Source organism: Chanodichthys erythropterus, chromosome 4 (assembly GCF_024489055.1).
Source record: "Chanodichthys erythropterus isolate Z2021 chromosome 4, ASM2448905v1, whole genome shotgun sequence".
Lineage (NCBI taxonomy): Eukaryota > Metazoa > Chordata > Actinopteri > Cypriniformes > Xenocyprididae > Chanodichthys > Chanodichthys erythropterus.
Window position 1 is genome coordinate 64,655 of NC_090224.1, and position 15,325 is coordinate 79,979.

Sequence of the window (15,325 nt, forward strand, 5' to 3'; positions counted from 1 at the left end):
CGTTGGATGTGAACTCTGTGTCGTTGATGAAGGTTCTGTCTTGCTTTTGTCAACATTGAAGAAAGGGGTATGATCTGAGTTCTGTTCCACATTTGTGCCTTTTGAGAAAGTGGTTTGTTTTAGGAGCTTTTCTGGAATGCGTTGTGGCAATCCAGTATTGGAAACAGAAGCCCAGGAGCAATGGAGCAAGTCCTAGCTAGGACAAGTCATCAATCACGAGCACTTCCACCGACTCACCCTCCAAACGTGGAACTACCCACAGCTGTAGCTAATGATGGCCTATGGAGGTCACCATAAAACTGGGAACTTGCTTGACTCAGAGCTGGATGGTCCTGAGTACTGCCTCCTTCAGGATGAGGTGCTGAGGCACAGAATGGCCTAGAGAGAAACTGGCCGAAGAGTAAGAAGACAGAATGAATCTTGCAACATTTTCTATGGTGACTTTGCTTTTCTTCTGTTCTGTCTTCCCCCTTTAAGGTGGCTTATAGCGTTGAAACAGATGTGGGGAACAGAGCCGCCATGGATACCCCAGCCCAGGAAGAACCTAAGTTCCAGTTTAAATTCCTAAGTTCTTGGCTAAATAAGAGATCATTTGTGTTAACCCGGCTCCCGTCTCTTGTGGTCACGTTTTGTGGCAGCTTAAACCTCTCCACATCTCGGGCCGCGTGTCAGAGCGTCCTTTTGTATAAAGCGAACACTGTGTATTATCCAAAAGTAGAAATGTTTGCAGCGATGTGGTATTCTTGTCTCTTGGATAAGACAGCAGATATATACGAAAATCAGGTTTTATGGAAAAAGTGGGCCGGACACGGGTTCATTTGGCATTTGGAGGTCAGCCATAGCCCTTTTTCTAAGTGTGCAACTCACATCAAAAATTCGAAATAGTCTACATTAAGATTCGTTAATGCGCGTTTGACTTTTCGTCTAAAAGATTTTCGCCATTTAGCTTCAACGGGTGGACTACAAAGCAATGCTCCAAAAAAGTTTGACATTATAGATTGTCGTTTGTATTCCTCATCATGTCTTAGTAGGCTTCTAGGGGATTGTGGATGTGCTTTCTGCTTTTGGCTCCGATGTATGCGCTAAAATGTCACGCAAACTTTAAAGCCCACAGAACTCAACTACGCAAAACCGTTTGAGAGGAGAGGCGCATCAGAATGGAATGCCGTTTGAGTTTCGATAAGTCGTCAAGACTATATTTTCAGGGATCATTTCTATAGTTCTTTGCTTGGAAATGTGTTTCGAAAGTGTTTGTCTCCCCACCCACGATGACGAGTCATGATGCTCCTTTCTGAGCGTGAATTGGGTGCAGAGCAACATCTTTAGTTGTAAGCTCTGCGTTGTTGATGAACGTTCTGTATTGCCTTTTGCAATATGGAAGAAAGGGGTGTGTTCTGAGTGGTGTTTCGGTGTTCTTTAAACTGGTTTCTTTTTTTCCAGAGAACTGTACTTTATATAAAATAAACTTTGCTGAAACGCAGAACTGTTTGTGAGGATTGGGTACCGTATGTGGTGTAAGACAGCAGTTGCGAAAAGCATTTTTATGTCAAAAAAAAAAGTGGTCCAGATAAACGTTCACTCTGCGTTTTGAAATCAGCTGTTGCGAGTTTTCTAAGAGAGCAGTCGCCGTCAAGTTTCTGAGATGCCTAGGTTAAAAATGGTTAGTAAGTGCGTGAATTTTTCGTTGGATGTGAACTCTGTGTCGTTGATGAAGGTTCTGTCTTGCTTTTGTCAACATTGAAGAAAGGGGTATGATCTGAGTTCTGTTCCACATTTGTGCCTTTTGAGAAAGTGGTTTGTTTTAGGAGCTTTTCTGGAATGCGTTGTGGCAATCCAGTATTGGAAACAGAAGCCCAGGAGCAATGGAGCAAGTCCTAGCTAGGACAAGTCATCAATCACGAGCACTTCCACCGACTCACCCTCCAAACGTGGAACTACCCACAGCTGTAGCTAATGATGGCCTATGGAGGTCACCATAAAACTGGGAACTTGCTTGACTCAGAGCTGGATGGTCCTGAGTACTGCCTCCTTCAGGATGAGGTGCTGAGGCACAGAATGGCCTAGAGAGAAACTGGCCGAAGAGTAAGAAGACAGAATGAATCTTGCAACATTTTCTATGGTGACTTTGCTTTTCTTCTGTTCTGTCTTCCCCCTTTAAGGTGGCTTATAGCGTTGAAACAGATGTGGGGAACAGAGCCGCCATGGATACCCCAGCCCAGGAAGAACCTAAGTTCCAGTTTAAATTCCTAAGTTCTTGGCTAAATAAGAGATCATTTGTGTTAACCCGGCTCCCGTCTCTTGTGGTCACGTTTTGTGGCAGCTTAAACCTCTCCACATCTCGGGCCGCGTGTCAGAGCGTCCTTTTGTATAAAGCGAACACTGTGTATTATCCAAAAGTAGAAATGTTTGCAGCGATGTGGTATTCTTGTCTCTTGGATAAGACAGCAGATATATACGAAAATCAGGTTTTATGGAAAAAGTGGGCCGGACACGGGTTCATTTGGCATTTGGAGGTCAGCCATAGCCCTTTTTCTAAGTGTGCAACTCACATCAAAAATTCGAAATAGTCTACATTAAGATTCGTTAATGCGCGTTTGACTTTTCGTCTAAAAGATTTTCGCCATTTAGCTTCAACGGGTGGACTACAAAGCAATGCTCCAAAAAAGTTTGACATTATAGATTGTCGTTTGTATTCCTCATCATGTCTTAGTAGGCTTCTAGGGGATTGTGGATGTGCTTTCTGCTTTTGGCTCCGATGTATGCGCTAAAATGTCACGCAAACTTTAAAGCCCACAGAACTCAACTACGCAAAACCGTTTGAGAGGAGAGGCGCATCAGAATGGAATGCCGTTTGAGTTTCGATAAGTCGTCAAGACTATATTTTCAGGGATCATTTCTATAGTTCTTTGCTTGGAAATGTGTTTCGAAAGTGTTTGTCTCCCCACCCACGATGACGAGTCATGATGCTCCTTTCTGAGCGTGAATTGGGTGCAGAGCAACATCTTTAGTTGTAAGCTCTGCGTTGTTGATGAACGTTCTGTATTGCCTTTTGCAATATGGAAGAAAGGGGTGTGTTCTGAGTGGTGTTTCGGTGTTCTTTAAACTGGTTTCTTTTTTTCCAGAGAACTGTACTTTATATAAAATAAACTTTGCTGAAACGCAGAACTGTTTGTGAGGATTGGGTACCGTATGTGGTGTAAGACAGCAGTTGCGAAAAGCATTTTTATGTCAAAAAAAAAAGTGGTCCAGATAAACGTTCACTCTGCGTTTTGAAATCAGCTGTTGCGAGTTTTCTAAGAGAGCAGTCGCCGTCAAGTTTCTGAGATGCCTAGGTTAAAAATGGTTAGTAAGTGCGTGAATTTTTCGTTGGATGTGAACTCTGTGTCGTTGATGAAGGTTCTGTCTTGCTTTTGTCAACATTGAAGAAAGGGGTATGATCTGAGTTCTGTTCCACATTTGTGCCTTTTGAGAAAGTGGTTTGTTTTAGGAGCTTTTCTGGAATGCGTTGTGGCAATCCAGTATTGGAAACAGAAGCCCAGGAGCAATGGAGCAAGTCCTAGCTAGGACAAGTCATCAATCACGAGCACTTCCACCGACTCACCCTCCAAACGTGGAACTACCCACAGCTGTAGCTAATGATGGCCTATGGAGGTCACCATAAAACTGGGAACTTGCTTGACTCAGAGCTGGATGGTCCTGAGTACTGCCTCCTTCAGGATGAGGTGCTGAGGCACAGAATGGCCTAGAGAGAAACTGGCCGAAGAGTAAGAAGACAGAATGAATCTTGCAACATTTTCTATGGTGACTTTGCTTTTCTTCTGTTCTGTCTTCCCCCTTTAAGGTGGCTTATAGCGTTGAAACAGATGTGGGGAACAGAGCCGCCATGGATACCCCAGCCCAGGAAGAACCTAAGTTCCAGTTTAAATTCCTAAGTTCTTGGCTAAATAAGAGATCATTTGTGTTAACCCGGCTCCCGTCTCTTGTGGTCACGTTTTGTGGCAGCTTAAACCTCTCCACATCTCGGGGCCGCGTGTCAGAGCGTCCTTTTGTATAAAGCGAACACTGTGTATTATCCAAAAGTAGAAATGTTTGCAGCGATGTGGTATTCTTGTCTCTTGGATAAGACAGCAGATATATACGAAAATCAGGTTTTATGGAAAAAGTGGGCCGGACACGGGTTCATTTGGCATTTGGAGGTCAGCCATAGCCCTTTTTCTAAGTGTGCAACTCACATCAAAAATTCGAAATAGTCTACATTAAGATTCGTTAATGCGCGTTTGACTTTTCGTCTAAAAGATTTTCGCCATTTAGCTTCAACGGGTGGACTACAAAGCAATGCTCCAAAAAAGTTTGACATTATAGATTGTCGTTTGTATTCCTCATCATGTCTTAGTAGGCTTCTAGGGGATTGTGGATGTGCTTTCTGCTTTTGGCTCCGATGTATGCGCTAAAATGTCACGCAAACTTTAAAGCCCACAGAACTCAACTACGCAAAACCGTTTGAGAGGAGAGGCGCATCAGAATGGAATGCCGTTTGAGTTTCGATAAGTCGTCAAGACTATATTTTCAGGGATCATTTCTATAGTTCTTTGCTTGGAAATGTGTTTCGAAAGTGTTTGTCTCCCCACCCACGATGACGAGTCATGATGCTCCTTTCTGAGCGTGAATTGGGTGCAGAGCAACATCTTTAGTTGTAAGCTCTGCGTTGTTGATGAACGTTCTGTATTGCCTTTTGCAATATGGAAGAAAGGGGTGTGTTCTGAGTGGTGTTTCGGTGTTCTTTAAACTGGTTTCTTTTTTTCCAGAGAACTGTACTTTATATAAAATAAACTTTGCTGAAACGCAGAACTGTTTGTGAGGATTGGGTACCGTATGTGGTGTAAGACAGCAGTTGCGAAAAGCATTTTTATGTCAAAAAAAAAAGTGGTCCAGATAAACGTTCACTCTGCGTTTTGAAATCAGCTGTTGCGAGTTTTCTAAGAGAGCAGTCGCCGTCAAGTTTCTGAGATGCCTAGGTTAAAAATGGTTAGTAAGTGCGTGAATTTTTCGTTGGATGTGAACTCTGTGTCGTTGATGAAGGTTCTGTCTTGCTTTTGTCAACATTGAAGAAAGGGGTATGATCTGAGTTCTGTTCCACATTTGTGCCTTTTGAGAAAGTGGTTTGTTTTAGGAGCTTTTCTGGAATGCGTTGTGGCAATCCAGTATTGGAAACAGAAGCCCAGGAGCAATGGAGCAAGTCCTAGCTAGGACAAGTCATCAATCACGAGCACTTCCACCGACTCACCCTCCAAACGTGGAACTACCCACAGCTGTAGCTAATGATGGCCTATGGAGGTCACCATAAAACTGGGAACTTGCTTGACTCAGAGCTGGATGGTCCTGAGTACTGCCTCCTTCAGGATGAGGTGCTGAGGCACAGAATGGCCTAGAGAGAAACTGGCCGAAGAGTAAGAAGACAGAATGAATCTTGCAACATTTTCTATGGTGACTTTGCTTTTCTTCTGTTCTGTCTTCCCCCTTTAAGGTGGCTTATAGTGTTGAAACAGATGTGGGGTACAGAGCCGCCATGGATACCCCAGCCCAGGAAGAACCTAAGTTCCAGTTTAAGTTCCTAAGTTCTTGGCTAAATAAGAGATCATTTGTGTTAACCCGGCTCCCGTCTCTTGTGGTCACGTTTTGTGGCAGCTTAAACCTCTCCACATCTCGGGGCGTGTGTCAGAGCGTCCTTTTGTATAAAGCGAACACTGTGTATTATCCAAAAGTAGAAATGTTTGCAGCGATGTGGTATTCTTGTCTCTTGGATAAGACAGCAGATATATACGAAAATCAGGTTTTATGGAAAAAGTGGGCCGGACACGGGTTCATTTGGCATTTGGAGGTCAGCCATAGCCCTTTTTCTAAGTGTGCAACTCACATCAAAAATTCGAAATAGTCTACATTAAGATTCGTTAATGCGCGTTTGACTTTTCGTCTAAAAGATTTTCGCCATTTAGCTTCAACGGGTGGACTACAAAGCAATGCTCCAAAAAAGTTTGACATTATAGATTGTCGTTTGTATTCCTCATCATGTCTTAGTAGGCTTCTAGGGGATTGTGGATGTGCTTTCTGCTTTTGGCTCCGATGTATGCGCTAAAATGTCACGCAAACTTTAAAGCCCACAGAACTCAACTACGCAAAACCGTTTGAGAGGAGAGGCGCATCAGAATGGAATGCCGTTTGAGTTTCGATAAGTCGTCAAGACTATATTTTCAGGGATCATTTCTATAGTTCTTTGCTTGGAAATGTGTTTCGAAAGTGTTTGTCTCCCCACCCACGATGACGAGTCATGATGCTCCTTTCTGAGCGTGAATTGGGTGCAGAGCAACATCTTTAGTTGTAAGCTCTGCGTTGTTGATGAACGTTCTGTATTGCCTTTTGCAATATGGAAGAAAGGGGTGTGTTCTGAGTGGTGTTTCGGTGTTCTTTAAACTGGTTTCTTTTTTTCCAGAGAACTGTACTTTATATAAAATAAACTTTGCTGAAACGCAGAACTGTTTGTGAGGATTGGGTACCGTATGTGGTGTAAGACAGCAGTTGCGAAAAGCATTTTTATGTCAAAAAAAAAAGTGGTCCAGATAAACGTTCACTCTGCGTTTTGAAATCAGCTGTTGCGAGTTTTCTAAGAGAGCAGTCGCCGTCAAGTTTCTGAGATGCCTAGGTTAAAAATGGTTAGTAAGTGCGTGAATTTTTCGTTGGATGTGAACTCTGTGTCGTTGATGAAGGTTCTGTCTTGCTTTTGTCAACATTGAAGAAAGGGGTATGATCTGAGTTCTGTTCCACATTTGTGCCTTTTGAGAAAGTGGTTTGTTTTAGGAGCTTTTCTGGAATGCGTTGTGGCAATCCAGTATTGGAAACAGAAGCCCAGGAGCAATGGAGCAAGTCCTAGCTAGGACAAGTCATCAATCACGAGCACTTCCACCGACTCACCCTCCAAACGTGGAACTACCCACAGCTGTAGCTAATGATGGCCTATGGAGGTCACCATAAAACTGGGAACTTGCTTGACTCAGAGCTGGATGGTCCTGAGTACTGCCTCCTTCAGGATGAGGTGCTGAGGCACAGAATGGCCTAGAGAGAAACTGGCCGAAGAGTAAGAAGACAGAATGAATCTTGCAACATTTTCTATGGTGACTTTGCTTTTCTTCTGTTCTGTCTTCCCCCTTTAAGGTGGCTTATAGCGTTGAAACAGATGTGGGGAACAGAGCCGCCATGGATACCCCAGCCCAGGAAGAACCTAAGTTCCAGTTTAAATTCCTAAGTTCTTGGCTAAATAAGAGATCATTTGTGTTAACCCGGCTCCCGTCTCTTGTGGTCACGTTTTGTGGCAGCTTAAACCTCTCCACATCTCGGGGCGCGTGTCAGAGCGTCCTTTTGTATAAAGCGAACACTGTGTATTATCCAAAAGTAGAAATGTTTGCAGCGATGTGGTATTCTTGTCTCTTGGATAAGACAGCAGATATATACGAAAATCAGGTTTTATGGAAAAAGTGGGCCGGACACGGGTTCATTTGGCATTTGGAGGTCAGCCATAGCCCTTTTTCTAAGTGTGCAACTCACATCAAAAATTCGAAATAGTCTACATTAAGATTCGTTAATGCGCGTTTGACTTTTCGTCTAAAAGATTTTCGCCATTTAGCTTCAACGGGTGGACTACAAAGCAATGCTCCAAAAAAGTTTGACATTATAGATTGTCGTTTGTATTCCTCATCATGTCTTAGTAGGCTTCTAGGGGATTGTGGATGTGCTTTCTGCTTTTGGCTCCGATGTATGCGCTAAAATGTCACGCAAACTTTAAAGCCCACAGAACTCAACTACGCAAAACCGTTTGAGAGGAGAGGCGCATCAGAATGGAATGCCGTTTGAGTTTCGATAAGTCGTCAAGACTATATTTTCAGGGATCATTTCTATAGTTCTTTGCTTGGAAATGTGTTTCGAAAGTGTTTGTCTCCCCACCCACGATGACGAGTCATGATGCTCCTTTCTGAGCGTGAATTGGGTGCAGAGCAACATCTTTAGTTGTAAGCTCTGCGTTGTTGATGAACGTTCTGTATTGCCTTTTGCAATATGGAAGAAAGGGGTGTGTTCTGAGTGGTGTTTCGGTGTTCTTTAAACTGGTTTCTTTTTTTCCAGAGAACTGTACTTTATATAAAATAAACTTTGCTGAAACGCAGAACTGTTTGTGAGGATTGGGTACCGTATGTGGTGTAAGACAGCAGTTGCGAAAAGCATTTTTATGTCAAAAAAAAAAGTGGTCCAGATAAACGTTCACTCTGCGTTTTGAAATCAGCTGTTGCGAGTTTTCTAAGAGAGCAGTCGCCGTCAAGTTTCTGAGATGCCTAGGTTAAAAATGGTTAGTAAGTGCGTGAATTTTTCGTTGGATGTGAACTCTGTGTCGTTGATGAAGGTTCTGTCTTGCTTTTGTCAACATTGAAGAAAGGGGTATGATCTGAGTTCTGTTCCACATTTGTGCCTTTTGAGAAAGTGGTTTGTTTTAGGAGCTTTTCTGGAATGCGTTGTGGCAATCCAGTATTGGAAACAGAAGCCCAGGAGCAATGGAGCAAGTCCTAGCTAGGACAAGTCATCAATCACGAGCACTTCCACCGACTCACCCTCCAAACGTGGAACTACCCACAGCTGTAGCTAATGATGGCCTATGGAGGTCACCATAAAACTGGGAACTTGCTTGACTCAGAGCTGGATGGTCCTGAGTACTGCCTCCTTCAGGATGAGGTGCTGAGGCACAGAATGGCCTAGAGAGAAACTGGCCGAAGAGTAAGAAGACAGAATGAATCTTGCAACATTTTCTATGGTGACTTTGCTTTTCTTCTGTTCTGTCTTCCCCCTTTAAGGTGGCTTATAGCGTTGAAACAGATGTGGGGAACAGAGCCGCCATGGATACCCCAGCCCAGGAAGAACCTAAGTTCCAGTTTAAATTCCTAAGTTCTTGGCTAAATAAGAGATCATTTGTGTTAACCCGGCTCCCGTCTCTTGTGGTCACGTTTTGTGGCAGCTTAAACCTCTCCACATCTCGGGCCGCGTGTCAGAGCGTCCTTTTGTATAAAGCGAACACTGTGTATTATCCAAAAGTAGAAATGTTTGCAGCGATGTGGTATTCTTGTCTCTTGGATAAGACAGCAGATATATACGAAAATCAGGTTTTATGGAAAAAGTGGGCCGGACACGGGTTCATTTGGCATTTGGAGGTCAGCCATAGCCCTTTTTCTAAGTGTGCAACTCACATCAAAAATTCGAAATAGTCTACATTAAGATTCGTTAATGCGCGTTTGACTTTTCGTCTAAAAGATTTTCGCCATTTAGCTTCAACGGGTGGACTACAAAGCAATGCTCCAAAAAAGTTTGACATTATAGATTGTCGTTTGTATTCCTCATCATGTCTTAGTAGGCTTCTAGGGGATTGTGGATGTGCTTTCTGCTTTTGGCTCCGATGTATGCGCTAAAATGTCACGCAAACTTTAAAGCCCACAGAACTCAACTACGCAAAACCGTTTGAGAGGAGAGGCGCATCAGAATGGAATGCCGTTTGAGTTTCGATAAGTCGTCAAGACTATATTTTCAGGGATCATTTCTATAGTTCTTTGCTTGGAAATGTGTTTCGAAAGTGTTTGTCTCCCCACCCACGATGACGAGTCATGATGCTCCTTTCTGAGCGTGAATTGGGTGCAGAGCAACATCTTTAGTTGTAAGCTCTGCGTTGTTGATGAACGTTCTGTATTGCCTTTTGCAATATGGAAGAAAGGGGTGTGTTCTGAGTGGTGTTTCGGTGTTCTTTAAACTGGTTTCTTTTTTTCCAGAGAACTGTACTTTATATAAAATAAACTTTGCTGAAACGCAGAACTGTTTGTGAGGATTGGGTACCGTATGTGGTGTAAGACAGCAGTTGCGAAAAGCATTTTTATGTCAAAAAAAAAAAAAGTGGTCCAGATAAACGTTCACTCTGCGTTTTGAAATCAGCTGTTGCGAGTTTTCTAAGAGAGCAGTCGCCGTCAAGTTTCTGAGATGCCTAGGTTAAAAATGGTTAGTAAGTGCGTGAATTTTTCGTTGGATGTGAACTCTGTGTCGTTGATGAAGGTTCTGTCTTGCTTTTGTCAACATTGAAGAAAGGGGTATGATCTGAGTTCTGTTCCACATTTGTGCCTTTTGAGAAAGTGGTTTGTTTTAGGAGCTTTTCTGGAATGCGTTGTGGCAATCCAGTATTGGAAACAGAAGCCCAGGAGCAATGGAGCAAGTCCTAGCTAGGACAAGTCATCAATCACGAGCACTTCCACCGACTCACCCTCCAAACGTGGAACTACCCACAGCTGTAGCTAATGATGGCCTATGGAGGTCACCATAAAACTGGGAACTTGCTTGACTCAGAGCTGGATGGTCCTGAGTACTGCCTCCTTCAGGATGAGGTGCTGAGGCACAGAATGGCCTAGAGAGAAACTGGCCGAAGAGTAAGAAGACAGAATGAATCTTGCAACATTTTCTATGGTGACTTTGCTTTTCTTCTGTTCTGTCTTCCCCCTTTAAGGTGGCTTATAGTGTTGAAACAGATGTGGGGAACAGAGCCGCCATGGATACCCCAGCCCAGGAAGAACCTAAGTTCCAGTTTAAATTCCTAAGTTCTTGGCTAAATAAGAGATCATTTGTGTTAACCCGGCTCCCGTCTCTTGTGGTCACGTTTTGTGGCAGCTTAAACCTCTCCACATCTCGGGGCGCGTGTCAGAGCGTCCTTTTGTATAAAGCGAACACTGTGTATTATCCAAAAGTAGAAATGTTTGCAGCGATGTGGTATTCTTGTCTCTTGGATAAGACAGCAGATATATACGAAAATCAGGTTTTATGGAAAAAGTGGGCCGGACACGGGTTCATTTGGCATTTGGAGGTCAGCCATAGCCCTTTTTCTAAGTGTGCAACTCACATCAAAAATTCGAAATAGTCTACATTAAGATTCGTTAATGCGCGTTTGACTTTTCGTCTAAAAGATTTTCGCCATTTAGCTTCAACGGGTGGACTACAAAGCAATGCTCCAAAAAAGTTTGACATTATAGATTGTCGTTTGTATTCCTCATCATGTCTTAGTAGGCTTCTAGGGGATTGTGGATGTGCTTTCTGCTTTTGGCTCCGATGTATGCGCTAAAATGTCACGCAAACTTTAAAGCCCACAGAACTCAACTACGCAAAACCGTTTGAGAGGAGAGGCGCATCAGAATGGAATGCCGTTTGAGTTTCGATAAGTCGTCAAGACTATATTTTCAGGGATCATTTCTATAGTTCTTTGCTTGGAAATGTGTTTCGAAAGTGTTTGTCTCCCCACCCACGATGACGAGTCATGATGCTCCTTTCTGAGCGTGAATTGGGTGCAGAGCAACATCTTTAGTTGTAAGCTCTGCGTTGTTGATGAACGTTCTGTATTGCCTTTTGCAATATGGAAGAAAGGGGTGTGTTCTGAGTGGTGTTTCGGTGTTCTTTAAACTGGTTTCTTTTTTTCCAGAGAACTGTACTTTATATAAAATAAACTTTGCTGAAACGCAGAACTGTTTGTGAGGATTGGGTACCGTATGTGGTGTAAGACAGCAGTTGCGAAAAGCATTTTTATGTCAAAAAAAAAGTGGTCCAGATAAACGTTCACTCTGCGTTTTGAAATCAGCTGTTGCGAGTTTTCTAAGAGAGCAGTCGCCGTCAAGTTTCTGAGATGCCTAGGTTAAAAATGGTTAGTAAGTGCGTGAATTTTTCGTTGGATGTGAACTCTGTGTCGTTGATGAAGGTTCTGTCTTGCTTTTGTCAACATTGAAGAAAGGGGTATGATCTGAGTTCTGTTCCACATTTGTGCCTTTTGAGAAAGTGGTTTGTTTTAGGAGCTTTTCTGGAATGCGTTGTGGCAATCCAGTATTGGAAACAGAAGCCCAGGAGCAATGGAGCAAGTCCTAGCTAGGACAAGTCATCAATCACGAGCACTTCCACCGACTCACCCTCCAAACGTGGAACTACCCACAGCTGTAGCTAATGATGGCCTATGGAGGTCACCATAAAACTGGGAACTTGCTTGACTCAGAGCTGGATGGTCCTGAGTACTGCCTCCTTCAGGATGAGGTGCTGAGGCACAGAATGGCCTAGAGAGAAACTGGCCGAAGAGTAAGAAGACAGAATGAATCTTGCAACATTTTCTATGGTGACTTTGCTTTTCTTCTGTTCTGTCTTCCCCCTTTAAGGTGGCTTATAGCGTTGAAACAGATGTGGGGAACAGAGCCGCCATGGATACCCCAGCCCAGGAAGAACCTAAGTTCCAGTTTAAATTCCTAAGTTCTTGGCTAAATAAGAGATCATTTGTGTTAACCCGGCTCCCGTCTCTTGTGGTCACGTTTTGTGGCAGCTTAAACCTCTCCACATCTCGGGCCGCGTGTCAGAGCGTCCTTTTGTATAAAGCGAACACTGTGTATTATCCAAAAGTAGAAATGTTTGCAGCGATGTGGTATTCTTGTCTCTTGGATAAGACAGCAGATATATACGAAAATCAGGTTTTATGGAAAAAGTGGGCCGGACACGGGTTCATTTGGCATTTGGAGGTCAGCCATAGCCCTTTTTCTAAGTGTGCAACTCACATCAAAAATTCGAAATAGTCTACATTAAGATTCGTTAATGCGCGTTTGACTTTTCGTCTAAAAGATTTTCGCCATTTAGCTTCAACGGGTGGACTACAAAGCAATGCTCCAAAAAAGTTTGACATTATAGATTGTCGTTTGTATTCCTCATCATGTCTTAGTAGGCTTCTAGGGGATTGTGGATGTGCTTTCTGCTTTTGGCTCCGATGTATGCGCTAAAATGTCACGCAAACTTTAAAGCCCACAGAACTCAACTACGCAAAACCGTTTGAGAGGAGAGGCGCATCAGAATGGAATGCCGTTTGAGTTTCGATAAGTCGTCAAGACTATATTTTCAGGGATCATTTCTATAGTTCTTTGCTTGGAAATGTGTTTCGAAAGTGTTTGTCTCCCCACCCACGATGACGAGTCATGATGCTCCTTTCTGAGCGTGAATTGGGTGCAGAGCAACATCTTTAGTTGTAAGCTCTGCGTTGTTGATGAACGTTCTGTATTGCCTTTTGCAATATGGAAGAAAGGGGTGTGTTCTGAGTGGTGTTTCGGTGTTCTTTAAACTGGTTTCTTTTTTTCCAGAGAACTGTACTTTATATAAAATAAACTTTGCTGAAACGCAGAACTGTTTGTGAGGATTGGGTACCGTATGTGGTGTAAGACAGCAGTTGCGAAAAGCATTTTTATGTCAAAAAAAAAAGTGGTCCAGATAAACGTTCACTCTGCGTTTTGAAATCAGCTGTTGCGAGTTTTCTAAGAGAGCAGTCGCCGTCAAGTTTCTGAGATGCCTAGGTTAAAAATGGTTAGTAAGTGCGTGAATTTTTCGTTGGATGTGAACTCTGTGTCGTTGATGAAGGTTCTGTCTTGCTTTTGTCAACATTGAAGAAAGGGGTATGATCTGAGTTCTGTTCCACATTTGTGCCTTTTGAGAAAGTGGTTTGTTTTAGGAGCTTTTCTGGAATGCGTTGTGGCAATCCAGTATTGGAAACAGAAGCCCAGGAGCAATGGAGCAAGTCCTAGCTAGGACAAGTCATCAATCACGAGCACTTCCACCGACTCACCCTCCAAACGTGGAACTACCCACAGCTGTAGCTAATGATGGCCTATGGAGGTCACCATAAAACTGGGAACTTGCTTGACTCAGAGCTGGATGGTCCTGAGTACTGCCTCCTTCAGGATGAGGTGCTGAGGCACAGAATGGCCTAGAGAGAAACTGGCCGAAGAGTAAGAAGACAGAATGAATCTTGCAACATTTTCTATGGTGACTTTGCTTTTCTTCTGTTCTGTCTTCCCCCTTTAAGGTGGCTTATAGTGTTGAAACAGATGTGGGGTACAGAGCCGCCATGGATACCCCAGCCCAGGAAGAACCTAAGTTCCAGTTTAAGTTCCTAAGTTCTTGGCTAAATAAGAGATCATTTGTGTTAACCCGGCTCCCGTCTCTTGTGGTCACGTTTTGTGGCAGCTTAAACCTCTCCACATCTCGGGGCGTGTGTCAGAGCGTCCTTTTGTATAAAGCGAACACTGTGTATTATCCAAAAGTAGAAATGTTTGCAGCGATGTGGTATTCTTGTCTCTTGGATAAGACAGCAGATATATACGAAAATCAGGTTTTATGGAAAAAGTGGGCCGGACACGGGTTCATTTGGCATTTGGAGGTCAGCCATAGCCCTTTTTCTAAGTGTGCAACTCACATCAAAAATTCGAAATAGTCTACATTAAGATTCGTTAATGCGCGTTTGACTTTTCGTCTAAAAGATTTTCGCCATTTAGCTTCAACGGGTGGACTACAAAGCAATGCTCCAAAAAAGTTTGACATTATAGATTGTCGTTTGTATTCCTCATCATGTCTTAGTAGGCTTCTAGGGGATTGTGGATGTGCTTTCTGCTTTTGGCTCCGATGTATGCGCTAAAATGTCACGCAAACTTTAAAGCCCACAGAACTCAACTACGCAAAACCGTTTGAGAGGAGAGGCGCATCAGAATGGAATGCCGTTTGAGTTTCGATAAGTCGTCAAGACTATATTTTCAGGGATCATTTCTATAGTTCTTTGCTTGGAAATGTGTTTCGAAAGTGTTTGTCTCCCCACCCACGATGACGAGTCATGATGCTCCTTTCTGAGCGTGAATTGGGTGCAGAGCAACATCTTTAGTTGTAAGCTCTGCGTTGTTGATGAACGTTCTGTATTGCCTTTTGCAATATGGAAGAAAGGGGTGTGTTCTGAGTGGTGTTTCGGTGTTCTTTAAACTGGTTTCTTTTTTTCCAGAGAACTGTACTTTATATAAAATAAACTTTGCTGAAACGCAGAACTGTTTGTGAGGATTGGGTACCGTATGTGGTGTAAGACAGCAGTTGCGAAAAGCATTTTTATGTCAAAAAAAAAAGTGGTCCAGATAAACGTTCACTCTGCGTTTTGAAATCAGCTGTTGCGAGTTTTCTAAGAGAGCAGTCGCCGTCAAGTTTCTGAGATGCCTAGGTTAAAAATGGTTAGTAAGTGCGTGAATTTTTCGTTGGATGTGAACTCTGTGTCGTTGATGAAGGTTCTGTCTTGCTTTTGTCAACATTGAAGAAAGGGGTATGATCTGAGTTCTGTTCCACATTTGTGCCTTTTGAGAAAGTGGTTTGTTTTAGGAGCTTTTCTGGAATGCGTTGTGGCAATCCAGTATTGGAAACAGAAGCCCAGGAGCAATGG

General features: G+C 43.1%; 9 non-coding genes across 9 annotated transcripts; all 9 read left to right on the forward strand.

Moving 5' to 3' along the window:
* The first annotated feature begins 1,189 nt into the window (after positions 1 to 1,189).
* Positions 1,190 to 1,403, forward strand: LOC137019586 (small nucleolar RNA U3). Its single transcript, XR_010895124.1, has one exon. It is a non-coding gene; the product is annotated as a small nucleolar RNA U3 (small nucleolar RNA).
* Positions 1,404 to 2,871: 1,468 nt separating this feature from the next.
* Positions 2,872 to 3,085, forward strand: LOC137019587 (small nucleolar RNA U3). Its single transcript, XR_010895125.1, has one exon. It is a non-coding gene; the product is annotated as a small nucleolar RNA U3 (small nucleolar RNA).
* Positions 3,086 to 4,554: 1,469 nt separating this feature from the next.
* On the forward strand, positions 4,555 to 4,768 carry LOC137019589 (small nucleolar RNA U3). Its single transcript, XR_010895126.1, has one exon. It is a non-coding gene; the product is annotated as a small nucleolar RNA U3 (small nucleolar RNA).
* Positions 4,769 to 6,236: 1,468 nt separating this feature from the next.
* On the forward strand, positions 6,237 to 6,450 carry LOC137019474 (small nucleolar RNA U3). The gene has a single exon (XR_010895020.1). It is a non-coding gene; the product is annotated as a small nucleolar RNA U3 (small nucleolar RNA).
* A 1,468-nt stretch (positions 6,451 to 7,918) lies between these two features.
* LOC137019475 (small nucleolar RNA U3) lies at positions 7,919 to 8,132 on the forward strand. The gene has a single exon (XR_010895021.1). It is a non-coding gene; the product is annotated as a small nucleolar RNA U3 (small nucleolar RNA).
* A 1,468-nt stretch (positions 8,133 to 9,600) lies between these two features.
* On the forward strand, positions 9,601 to 9,814 carry LOC137019476 (small nucleolar RNA U3). The gene has a single exon (XR_010895022.1). It is a non-coding gene; the product is annotated as a small nucleolar RNA U3 (small nucleolar RNA).
* A 1,471-nt stretch (positions 9,815 to 11,285) lies between these two features.
* LOC137019477 (small nucleolar RNA U3) lies at positions 11,286 to 11,499 on the forward strand. Its single transcript, XR_010895023.1, has one exon. It is a non-coding gene; the product is annotated as a small nucleolar RNA U3 (small nucleolar RNA).
* A 1,467-nt stretch (positions 11,500 to 12,966) lies between these two features.
* LOC137019478 (small nucleolar RNA U3) lies at positions 12,967 to 13,180 on the forward strand. The gene has a single exon (XR_010895024.1). It is a non-coding gene; the product is annotated as a small nucleolar RNA U3 (small nucleolar RNA).
* A 1,468-nt stretch (positions 13,181 to 14,648) lies between these two features.
* On the forward strand, positions 14,649 to 14,862 carry LOC137019479 (small nucleolar RNA U3). Its single transcript, XR_010895025.1, has one exon. It is a non-coding gene; the product is annotated as a small nucleolar RNA U3 (small nucleolar RNA).
* Positions 14,863 to 15,325: the final 463 nt, after the last annotated feature.